The sequence below is a fragment of the Oreochromis niloticus genome, linkage group LG9 (genome assembly GCF_001858045.2).
Source record: "Oreochromis niloticus isolate F11D_XX linkage group LG9, O_niloticus_UMD_NMBU, whole genome shotgun sequence".
Classification (NCBI taxonomy): Eukaryota; Metazoa; Chordata; class Actinopteri; order Cichliformes; family Cichlidae; genus Oreochromis; species Oreochromis niloticus.
The window spans coordinates 32697944-32710874 of NC_031974.2; positions in this window are offsets into that span (position 1 = coordinate 32697944).

The following is a 12931-nucleotide window of genomic DNA, read 5'->3' on the forward strand; positions in this document are numbered from 1 at the left end:
ATCGCGAACGCTTCCTGGCCATCCAGTGTAGATGTTAAAGAAACTGTTTGGAAGACAACGTTGGAGAAACGTGAATATTTTATTTGTACTGTATAATCTGCAGATTCTGACAGAAATCTGACACTATCGTTTGAAGCACCGCTCCTCTAAAACAGCAATAAGGATCATTATTAGGCCATATGTAAATAACAAAATGACTTTACAACTTAAAGCAAAATTGGGACACGTAAAGTCCGAAACAATTATTTATATTAAGGCCATCAGTCAAACAATACTGTTTGCTCTGGGTCTAAACAGAGCGCGTTGTGTGTGACGTCTTCTTTTGCACATGCGGGCCGCTTTGAGCGTTCACACTAGAGCGCGTTTGCTGTCACATTTTATTTGTAGTGTGAACAAGCAGACAAAAAAATCGGAATTGAGCATTAAGACCTGCAGTGTGAACGTAGCCTAAGATGCATCAGGGCAGCACATTAAAACCCTTTGAGGTCCACACCAAGAAAAAAGCAATGGAAAAATGTTTTGTTTGCATTTCTTATTGACTTGGGTGAGTAATAACCACAATCAATATTTTTTTTTCAATAGACCCTGTAGTTTTTAAAATATTGATCTCTACCAAAATGGTTGAGATGTCACTTAATGGTAAAAGTATGAAATATCATGCAAATACAAGTACGGTAGATAGTTGAAAAAATCGAATAAAGGGCCAAATTATAATTAAACTAATAACAGAAACTATCCAGGGCATTGGATACAGTTTATTTCTAGTAACATGCCAGTGACCATTGCTGGTTTTCATTCCATCAAAGGAAACCCATATGGAAAAGAAATAGAAAAAAAGATGTGGCCTACTTCATATAGTGAATCATATAAGGCTTATATGATTTACTGATGAAAGTGGCCACTTTCTCATTACTTTCATATACTGTTTTAGTAAGTATCCAAAACATACACGTTTCTTTTATATGATTTTTCAAGGGATCTTATATCTGTTTTCACTCTTGTATGCTTTTCATACAAGTTTCACACAAGACAGATACAAACTGTATAAGATTTATATATATCTTTTCCATATGGAAGTATTATATTAAACAACAAATGTTTTTAATTTTTTTTTTTATCTGCAATTCTGAAAAATGTGCAACAGCACAAAATACTCTCATTCAGGCCACTTCTGATTGAATGCTACTGTGCAAAATCATTTTTGTTTTAAAAAAAATAAATAAAATAAAAACAGTGCAAATCAAGTACATCTGCTTGTGGTTTTGGTCGTTAGGGTCTTAGGGTGTAGCATTGATTCTGTGGTCTTGCAGAGCTGAATCATGGTTGTCCAACTCTAGATGCTGGCTTGTTAACTTGGTTCAGACACAGCCAAGCAGAAACCTTTTGAGAGCCGCGGTTTCTGGTCCAGTAGGGCACAGTCCCTCTTGTAGACCAGGTATTCAAGTCAAGGATGTATCCGAACAGTGGAATATGCCATCTCCTTACCTTGTAACTTATAACTTGTCTTATACAGGTGTAATATCATATCGTATCAGAAAGCTTAATTCCTCCCATATGCTAATTATATACAGGGATGAGTGATGGGCATGGAATGGTGATCTTTGCATTGGACTCTTTGCTCCACCGCAGGCATTGTTTAGAAGGTTGCCACATTTGTTGTCAAACCATTTTATTGCAATCAGACCTTCATCAGACCTGTAATCAGAGGCTCCATGGCCCTTCTTCATCAGGTCTTTGTCTGCCATCAGGGGAACTCCACCAGTGCAGTTTGGTCATACAGTACCAATTCACCTACCAAATAATCAATTTTAATAACACGTAGGTCATGTTAGCACTAGCACCATGAAGTGACAAATCAACCGTTTGGTTGACCACTTTTTAAAAAAATTATTAAACATTTAATTTCACTTTTTTAATGCTGTCAAGTGACATACATCTGTTTAGTAAGTCCTCTAACACTATCATATATCAAAAAAATTATATCTTCCTACCTTAGTTTCATCAAAAACACTCAAAATATGTTGGATGGTTTTTTGTTTCTGACTTCCTGGTTGGGAGAGGGATAAGAAGAGCCAACCGTTTACATTTACAGTGCCTTCTGGCGGATTTTTTGGAATTACAGATGTAAACCAACTGGTAGAAAAGACTCAACAAGGTAGGTCAATTTTAGTGAAAGCCTCAGTTAGATACAGGGCCTGAAAATGTGCTCTACCAATTGGTTGAGCAGAACGCTAAAGGGTTAAGGGCTGTTTTATATCTTCTTGGTTTACACTTTTTTTAAAACTTTCTTAAATAACTATCAACAGTTTTTGATGTATAGCAGTGGAATTACTGACAATTTAGTTCTTATATGAATTTTCTATAGAAAAATATTAACATGATTTTCTAAAATATGAACAAATAGACATAAAACATGCGCATGTTTCTGTCAGATGTCACTCAGTAGACAGCTGCAGAGCACCTCGCTGTGGGTTCACGTCTAGTACAAGTTTCAGTATAATAGTTCCTCCAGATAATAGCCTGTCACAAGTTCTCTGCTCTCATGCTAGGTATGCTAACATAGTTAGTGCAAGTTACTGTTAGCTTTGTGCAGCTAACCAGTTGATTAACTTTATTTAGATGTGTCACACCTAAACACGAGACCGCTTTTCGCATTTACATCTCACTGTGGAGTGTGTACAGCAGAGTGTGTACATGTGTGTTAAACTGTAAGAAGTTGACAGGAGTGATTAATGCAGAGGAAAGTGTAGTGTCTTTGTTTATGCCAATTTCAAACCACCTTTGTTTGTAACAACTTTTACAAAAATATTAAAACTTTTCCAGTGATGACAACTAAATTTTTCAGCAAACCAAAGCAGCAGATAAGAAAAGCATGACCACTATGAGGGAGAAATAAAGAAAATTACACCATTGTTCCTTTAGCCTAGTGTGTATTTTCTGTGTGATGAAAAATACAGAAGTGAGTGCTTTCTGACATCCAGGAACTCATTGAACTACTGGTTAGTGTACAACGATTTAAGATTTTTGTTTTTTATATTTTCTCCATTTCTATTTCTTAACTCTATATTTTTCTACAACTCACCCAAGTACTGGGTTAGACTGGAACTCCTTATCTTTAATATCAGTTAATTAAATCTGTGATACAGTTAAAGGGTATAAATAATAATAAATGCAGTTGAAATACAGGCATTTTTTGTCCTTTGTAAAATTTAGGAATCCTAGTACTAATATGCTGTGTGAGGCTACATAAATGCCAATAATAGAGTTATCAGAATCTGAATACTTTATTAATCCCTGAGGAAATTATGTGGTCAGTTTGCTCCAAGGACATAAGAACAGTGACTAACTAAACTAAATTAAACAATATTTTATATTACAAAGTTCAGTTATATAACAAAATAGCTCCTATCAATACAAATATCACATTACACAAATTAAATATATATGGTTGACAACGAGGTGCCCCTGTTACTCATACTGTACTTTTCTCTGTAGAGGATGTGCGGATAGTAACAGTGTACAACAGTTGCAGCATACTTGTACTTTACATTGAGGAAGTGTGCAGCTACAGGAAGGAAAGATTTCCTGTGCCGTCCAGTCTCTGACTGCATGTGCTTCTGTGAGTGCCCAGCACGTCATGGAGTGGGTGGGAGGCCTTGTCCAGTAATGTCATTATCCTGGACAACATCCTACTCTCCAAAACCATCTTAAGAGAGTCCAGCTACATCCCCACAACATTACTGTCCTTGCGGATCAGTTTATTGAATCTGTTGGAATCCGTGACATCATCTCTGGTCTACCCTCAAAAGACCAGAGGAAAAAAAATCCCATAGCTTTTAAAAATGTTTATGTAGTGTGTGTGGAGATACATGTTGATAAAGCATATATTTAGGGCTGGATCAAGTGACCCTAGTCCTCTGTTAGTTGTCTGTGAAGGTTCTCAGTCATCCAGGTCATCGTAGTCAAAGGAGTTTGCAAAGAAAAGCGTCTGGACTTCTTTAAGTTGCTTGAAGATGTTTCACCTCTCATCCGAGAAGCTTCTTCAGTTCTAAGGTCAAATGGTGGAGAGTCCCAGATTTAAACCCAGTGGGAGTATCCCCCCAAGGAGGGACAAAGGACCCCCTGGTGATCCTCTAATCACATGAGCCAGGATGACCTCAGGAATTCACATGACAAGGTGGGGCCAGGTTTCACAATGGGCTCACCCGAAACCCTGGCTGATTAGGTCCCACACCCACTTTCACACCTTGGCTCACGGGAATCGTCCCGTATTCAGAGAAAATATTACGCATTTCGTATTGAGCTGAAAAGGAACACAGTTTGTCCCGTACTTCAGCCAGGATGGAAAAAGACACAAAGCTGGAGTTATTCTGTGTCTTTACGCTGTCAGCTGCGTTTTCTTCTCTCATTCTCTCCCCTCTCTCTCCTGTTGCTGCTTCAATCATGAAACTGATCAATGATCAGCTGATCGGCTTTTCTCTCGTCTTTATTTATCGCCCACTTTGCGCCAGAAAGAGGAAACCAGCGGATGTCGCGCTAAACAACAGCAGCACGTTTAAGCTTGATCAGGTGTTGTTAGAATGTATTTAATATTAATTTCTAGTATCAGCTGATGTTTGCTGGAGCCACAGCTGTAAAGCTGCTGGTCATGATGTCGGTTTGGATATGTGGTGAGAGGGAAACATGAAGATGAAACCAGGAGATGTCCTTACTGAATCATCAGAGCTGAACAGGTGATGGAGAAACAGGTTTACCTTTTAGGTGGCAGGAATGAGTTGAAGGGAAGTTATGAACTGTTTCTGAGAGACAAATAACACCAGGATCCTTTTCTACGTAGCTGACAGCTGGTAACTGTGCAGGGGCGGGTCTAGCAAAGTTTTGCCAGGGGGCCAGGTAGGGCATTAACAGGGAAAGGGGGGGACAAGGAAATACTTTTCTTTCTTATTTTCATTTAAAATGTCTCGCTTTTATTAAATAATTATCTGAATCTTACAACCAAAGTTTTTATCTGATGTAAAATGTATAGAAATCATACATATACCAACATGACAGTGTACATCACTGTCACAACAGTGTTTGCTTTCATTCAAAGGCTTTATGGCTTTAATACCTGGTGGGCCGGTCTCTAGTCAAAATGCTCAGGCCGATTTTTTGTCCCAGTCCAGCCCTGGGCACGACTCGCAGTGAATTAATCTCAGATGGTGCATTAAAAAATAAATGGCCGGGCCAGCGGTGCACATCACAAATTAGCTCGCATAGACACATTAGTTGTGCTGGTTCTTAATGACGGTATCTTAGCAAACAATCCCAACTACCAGATTCAACTTGTAACTGGCTAAAAATAACTTAGCCTACCGGTGAGAGGGACGCTGCTAGCTGGCAGTTTTTTCAAGTGATGTTGAAATTTCCACATTCCAACACTTCAAACGCTTCAGGAGCTGCCCGCTCAGCGCAGCATCAGCACCACGGAAATTCACGTATACATCCGTAGACTCGAGACTGATCAAACCAGAAAGCTTTAATGAGCAGCTGGATTTGTCTCGCATTAACTGGCTGAGTTAATGCCAGTTAATGTGACATTGAAATGCAGCTGATTAAACTGAAAAGCTTGACTCTGTGGGGGTCAAAGTTTGCAGAACTACGAACGCAGCTGGAATCCATAGCTGTGCGTGTTCATGGAGCTTGCATTTTCACCTGCTGGACATCACTAACTGACAAGGTTAACTGTCTTCAGAACATTGCAGAGGCCTTATTGACAGTATTTGGCTCTACATATCTGTGTGGGCAGATTTTCTCTCACATGAGTGTCCTCAGGTAGCCGTCTGAATGCTGGACACTTGGAGACCTGTGTCTCTGAGTGGGAGACCAGAGATCAGATTAACATGTGTGTGTCTGTATTAACAAACATACCATATTGGCCCAGTTTATTTTTCTTATCATTGTTGTGAGGAGACCATAAATAGCATTTGTATTTTCTGTTGTACAGTTCATTTGCTGTTATGGATAAAAAGTGTCTTTTTTTTGTTTCAAAATAGCTGATAACTATTCGCTGATAGCTGCCAACATCTGTGAACAAATATAATTCTATAAAGTGGTTCTATATAATGTGTAACTGTTAATATAAAGCATTATTAAATTTATTGCTAATGCAATCATATGGCACTCTGACTTCTGAGGAAATTTTAGATGGCACTCATCATCAGAAAGGTTGCCTACCCCTGCTCTACATAGACTTGCTAGTTGCTTTGTGTGGCCTGGCATGTACACTCAAGTACAGCAGTTTTGTAAGCCTTGTCAGATATGTCAACTCACCCTAAGTAAAGGAGTGGCCCGCATCCATCTTCAGCCATTGCCTGTCAGAGATACACCTTTCGAAAGAATAGGAATGGATGTAGTGGGGCCCCTTGAAGTTCCTCAGGTAATCATTACATCTTGGTCATTTGTGATTATGCTACTCGTTATCCTGAAGCTTTCCCCCTAACATCAGTGAAAGCGAGACATGTTGCTACACTTCTACATGTTGCTAACTTCTACAGCAGGTATACAGTGGCTTGCAAAAGTATTCGGCCCCCTTGAACTTTTCCACATTTTCTCACATTACAGCCACAAACATGAATCAATTTTATTGGAATTCCACGTGAAAGACCAATACAAAGTGGTGTACACGTGAGAAGTGGAACGAAAATCATACATGATTCCAAACATTTTTTACAAATAAATAACTGCCAAGTGGGGTGTGCGTAATTATTCAGCCCCCTTTGGTCTGAGTGCAGTCAGTTGCCCATAGACATTGCCTGATGAGTGCTAATGACTAAATAGAGTGCACCTGTGTGTAATCTAATGTCAGTACAAATACAGCTGCTCTGTGACGGCCTCAGAGGTTGTCTAAGAGAATATTGGGAGCAACAACACCATGAAGTCCAAAGAACACACCAGACAGGTCAGGGATAAAGTTATTGAGAAATTTAAAGCAGGCTTAGGCTACAAAAAGATTTCCCAAGCCTTGAACATCCCACGGAGCACTGTTCAAGCCATCATTCAGAAATGGAAGGAGTATGGCACAACTGTAAACCTACCAAGACAAGGCCGTCCACCTAAACTCACAGGCCAAACAAGGAGAGCGCTGATCAGAAATGCAGCCAAGAGGCCCATGGTGACTCTGGACGAGCTGCAGAGATCTACAGCTCAGGTGGGGGAATCTGTCCATAGGACAACTATTAGTCGTGCACTGCACAAAGTTGGCCTTTATGGAAGAGTGGCAAGAAGAAAGCCATTGTTAACAGAAAACCATAAGAAGTCGTTTGCAGTTTGCCACAAGCCATGTGGGGGACACAGCAAACATGTGGAAGAAGGTGCTCTGGTCAGATGAGACCAAAATGGAACTTTTTGGCCAAAATGCAAAACGCTATGTGTGGCGGAAAACTAACACTGCACATCACTCTGAACACACCATCCCCACTGTCAAATATGGTGGTGGCAGCATCATGCTCTGGGGGTGCTTCTCTTCAGCAGGGACAGGGAAGCTGGTCAGAGTTGATGGGAAGATGGATGGAGCCAAATACAGGGCAATCTTGGAAGAAAACCTCTTGGAGTCTGTACAAGACTTGAGACTGGGGCGGAGGTTCACCTTCCAGCAGGACAACGACCCTAAACATAAAGCCAGGGCAACAATGGAATGGTTTAAAACAGAACATATCCATGTGTTAGAATGGCCCAGTCAAAGTCCAGATCTAAATCCAATCCAGAATCTGTGGCAAGATCTGAAAACTGCTGTTCACAAACGCTGTCCATCTAATCTGACTGAGCTGGAGCTGTTTTGCAAAGAAGAATGGGCAAGGATTTCAGTCTGTAGATGTGCAAAGCTGGTAGAGACAGACCCTAAAAGACTGGCAGCTGTAGTTGCATCAAAAGGTGGTTCTACAAAGTATTGACTCAGGGGGCTGAATAATTACGCACACCCCACTTTGCAGTTATTTATTTGTAAAAAATGTTTGGAATCATGTATGATTTTCGTTCCACTTCTCACGTGTACACCACTTTGTATTGGTCTTTCACCTGGAATTCCAATAAAATTGATTCATGTTTGTGGCTGTAATGTGACAAAATGTGGAAAAGTTCAAATAATACGAATACTTTTGCAAGCCACTGTATAAACTACTTGGCATAAAGGGTATTTAAACCACCCTTTACCACCCCCAGTCAGATGAACTGGTGGAGCGTTTTAACCAGACACTAAAAAACATGCTGCGCAAATTTGTAACAGAAACTGGCTTAGGCTGGGACCAGTGGCTGCCTTACTTGTTGTTTGACTATCGTGAAGTGCCACAGGCCTCGACAGGATTTTCACCATTTGAACTGTTTTGTGGCCGCCAGGTGAAAGGTCCATTTGACCTGCTAAAAGAACAATGAGGGAATCCAAAGCCTGATGGAGAGAATGTGGTGGCTTATGTGCTGAAAGTGATAGAGAGACTAGAACAAATGACAATATTGGCACAGCAAAACATGAAAGTGGCTCAAAACAAGCAGACAACCTAGTATGACAAGAATTTCAGGGAAAGGATTTTCCAACCAGGACAGCAGGTGTCGCTGTTGCTTCCTACAACAGACAGCAAACTACTAGCCAGGTGGCAAGGATCACACAGAATTAAAAAATGCCTCGGCAATGTCAACTATGAGCTGTACATGCCTGACAGGAGGAAGAAACATCAGGTCTTCCACAATTCCAGCAGCAGCAGCTGCCCACCACGCAGGAGCAGCAGCAGCTGCAGCTGCCCATCACGCAGGACCAGCAGCAGCTGCCCACCACGCAGGACCAGCAGCAGCTCACAAGTTCACAAGTTTGTGGACAAGGCTCAGCGGGCCCAACACTCTCAAGGAAAAGAAAGACAACGCAGGAAATTTCACACCTTGCTTTCAAAAACCCACACTCCTCAGTCTGAAACCACACAACTCAGAGAAGAAAACACACCCGAAGACAGTCGGGAGAAATGGGTAAAGAACTTTTCAGACCGGAATCTCACTGAACCTGAAAAGAGGGTTTTAGCCAAAGGACTCAATTTCGCCATTTCTCCGCAACAGTTGCCCATAGTGGACCTCATCACAGCCACAGAAACCGCCATACGGATTAATAAATTATCACAGACAGAAGCAGAGCAAATCAGGATGAAAGTCTCAGCCACCCTCTCCAGTGCGAAAGTCCCTCCGTCTAACCTCACACTACAAGAAAAGAAGGCCGTCGCTTCCCTGAGCAAAGACCACAACATCACCATATTACCAGCGGATAAGGGAAGGTGCACCGTGGTCCTAAACACAACGGATTACCACACAAAGATCACTACTCTCCTCAGTGACAACAACACCTACGAAGTTTTAAAACGAGACCCCACAAGCAGCTACAAAAAGAAAGTCATAGCTTGCCTTCAAGACCTTGAAAAGGACAAAATCATTGACCCCCTCACATATCACCGCCTTTATCCAGGGGATGCCATACCCTGCATTTATGGACTTCCTAAGATCCACAAGGAAGGGGTCCCACTCAGACCCATAGTCAGTAGCATAAACTCAGCTACTTACAACATTGCAAAACACCTTGCTACCATCCTGGCACCTCTCGTGGGGAACACCCCACATCACATCAAGAACTCCACCGACTTCACCGACAAGGTCCAGAAACTTACCCTGGATCCAGATGAAACCATGGTGTCCTTTGATGTAGTCTCTCTCTTCACTTGCATACCCACCACGGAAGCAGTGGAGACTGTCAGAAAACGACTACAAGAAGACAGCTCCTTGGAAGACAGGACCAACTTCACACCCGATCACATCTGCACACTGTTAGACCTCTGCCTTACCACAACATACTTCAAATACAACGAAGGCTTCTACAGACAAAAACATGGCTGTGCCATGGGCTCCCCTGTGTCACCTATTGTAGCCAACCTTTACATGGAGGAAGTGGAAAGAAAGGCTCTTGGCTCTTTTAAAGGGAGAGTACCCAGCCACTGGTACAGATATGTAGACGACACCTGGGTCAAAATCAAGACACAAGAAGTGGAATCCTTCACTGCGCACATTAACGCCGTGGATAAAAACATCAAGTTCACCAGGGAAGACACAAAGGATAACTGTTTGCCTTTCCTGGACTGCGCCGTGCACATTGAAGAGAATGGAAACCTCAACATCGAAGTTTACCGGAAGCCCACACACACGGACCAGTACCTCCTCTTTGACTCCCATCACCCTCTGGAACACAAACTTGGAGTAATTAGGACCCTACACCACCGGGCAGAACATGTTCCCTCTAAGCCTGAGGGAAAAAAGAAGGAACACACACATGTAAAGGAAGCACTGAAAACATGTGGTTATCCTAACTGGGCGTTCATAAAGTCAGCAAAGAGGCACAGAAAAGAAGATCAGACACCAGCGAGGGAGGATAAGAAAGACAGACGCAACAACGTTGTCATCCCCTATGTAGCCGGTGTATCAGAGAAACTCAGGAGAGTTTTCTCCAAGCACGACATCCCAGTGTACTTCAGACCCAGCAACACACTCAGACACAAACTGGTTCACCCGAAAGACAAAACTCCTAAACACAGACTGAACAACGTGGTGTATGCTGTACAGTGCAGCGAGGAATGCCCAGACCTCTACATTGGAGAGACCAAACAGCCACTTCACAAGCGCATGGCACAACATAGAAGAGCCACCTCCACAGGACAAGACTCAGCAGTCCATCTGCATCTTAAGGATAAAGGTCACTCTTTCGAGGATGCCAATGTTCACATTTTGGACAGAGAGGACAGATGGTTTGAAAGAGGAGTGAAAGAGGCCATCTATGTCCACTGTGAGCGACCATCTTTGAACAGAGGCGGTGGTTTACGACACCAACTGTCTGCCATCTATAATCCAGTTTTGAGTTCCCTCCCCAGACGCCTTAACGCCCACTCACATCCTGGGCCATCTGACCTCAGGAAATCACATGATAGGGTGGGGCCAGGTTTCACAATGGGCTCACCCGAAACCCTGGCTGATTAGGTCCCACACCCGCTTTCACACCTTGGCGCATGTGATTAGAGGATCACCAGGGGGTCCTTTGTCCCTCCTTGGGGGGATACTCCCACTGGGTTTAAATCTGGGACTCTCGGCCATTTGACCTTAGAACTGAAGAAGCTTCTCGGATGAGAGGTGAAACGTCTTCAAGCAACTTAAAGAAGTCCAGACGCTTTTCTTTGCAAACTCCTTTGACATACCTGTAGATATTGAAAGGGTTTGTTTTAAAATATATTTTTTTAAAATCAAGCTGTAGGCCTGTGTTTCTGAGCATATGTACCAGGGGTCGGCAACCTGCGGCTCTTTAGTCCTTATAGTGCGGCTCCGCGTGGTTTGGGAAAATAAATTATAAGTATTTAGCTGAAGTGTATTTTGATTATGTTAGTTCTTTTTTTTTAACTTCTAAATTGGAAGATTATTGTGATAGGCCCTAAATAAATATAAAAATAAAATTATATTCTATTAATTTTTTCATCCCTCAAAATAAGAGTCACACTCACGGAAGCCGGTGTACCCGCCGAAACGCCGTGCATTTATCGAGACTTTCAACCCCAGGTAGGCCAATTATGGATCTGGATCCACATTATGTCAGCAGCTGTTCTCCACCGTGAACTATGTTAAAAACAAACACCGCTCACGCCTCACAGATGACAGCTTACAGTCCTGCGTAAAGACAAAAGCCCCGATTTGCAGACGCTGTGCGCAGAGGTTCAGGAGCAGAAGTCTCATTGTAAACACATCACGGCAGACCCGACGATGTTTGCATGAACACGCTTTACAGCATCTCTTTATTGAGCACTTTTCACACACGGTTGCTGTACGCATACAGCCGGCTGTAGCTTTTCAGCTCACAGCCCGACACACACCACCAACAACACAACAGCATAGATAGCACAGATGTTAAGGCGGCGAGGCGTGATTGCGGGTACCGCTCAGGTGCGTCTGCCGCCGCTGCAGACCACGCCCCGCCATACACGTTAACCTGGTAAAATACATATTTAGGCAGAATTTTGCAAATATCTATTTTTCATCTTTTAGCAGCATAGAGCTTTTTTTTTCCAATTATTTTTTAAAAGTCAGGTCAAGGCTCCAAAAGCCCAAAGGCGATATAAGGGAGGCGGCTCGCAACAGTTTTTGTTTGCTACATGGATCATTTTAGTTCAGCTGGGTGTCTTTGCTTTTGTTATATTTCTTTAAGAGTTCAAAATGTGTTAATTACATAAATAAAATGTAATTTTCTCTGTAGCACTTCATGGATTTTATAAGCAGCACACCTTAGTTGTTCACACAAAGCATAAAGGTAAAAAACAATATATACAGTGTTATCTTCATTTTAGATGTCAAAAAGTATTTGCGGCTCCCAGTGTTTTCTTTTGCGTGGAAACCCGGTCCAAATGGCTCTTTGGGTGTTAAAGGTTGCAGACCCCTGATATGTACAATACTTTTTTCAGACACGCATGGTCCTCAACCACTACAAATATTTTAATATTTGTAATATTTACAATTGTTCAGCTAGGATAGGAGAGCAGAAAGGTGAAGCTGCCCATGTATAGTTCAGATAAGCAGTACGAACTATATGTTTTAATCTGATCTGGTTAAGGAAGCTGTTTGTGTGAATCTGGAGAAGAGGGGATCGTCTCTGCTAAACTTTCTGTAAAACTCACCGCCCACCGCTGATGTATAGTGCTTGTAAAAATCAGATCAGCAGTTTGAAAATAATGTTTGGAACTGAAGTTTATTATGTGCTGAACAACATGAAGAAATGCATGGTCATAAGTACTTTGTCTTTACACAAAAATAATGTCAGACTAATACAAAAGAAATGAACATTAAGTAGCCATTAATTACCCTTTCTAACTACAATCACTTTTATACCAATATA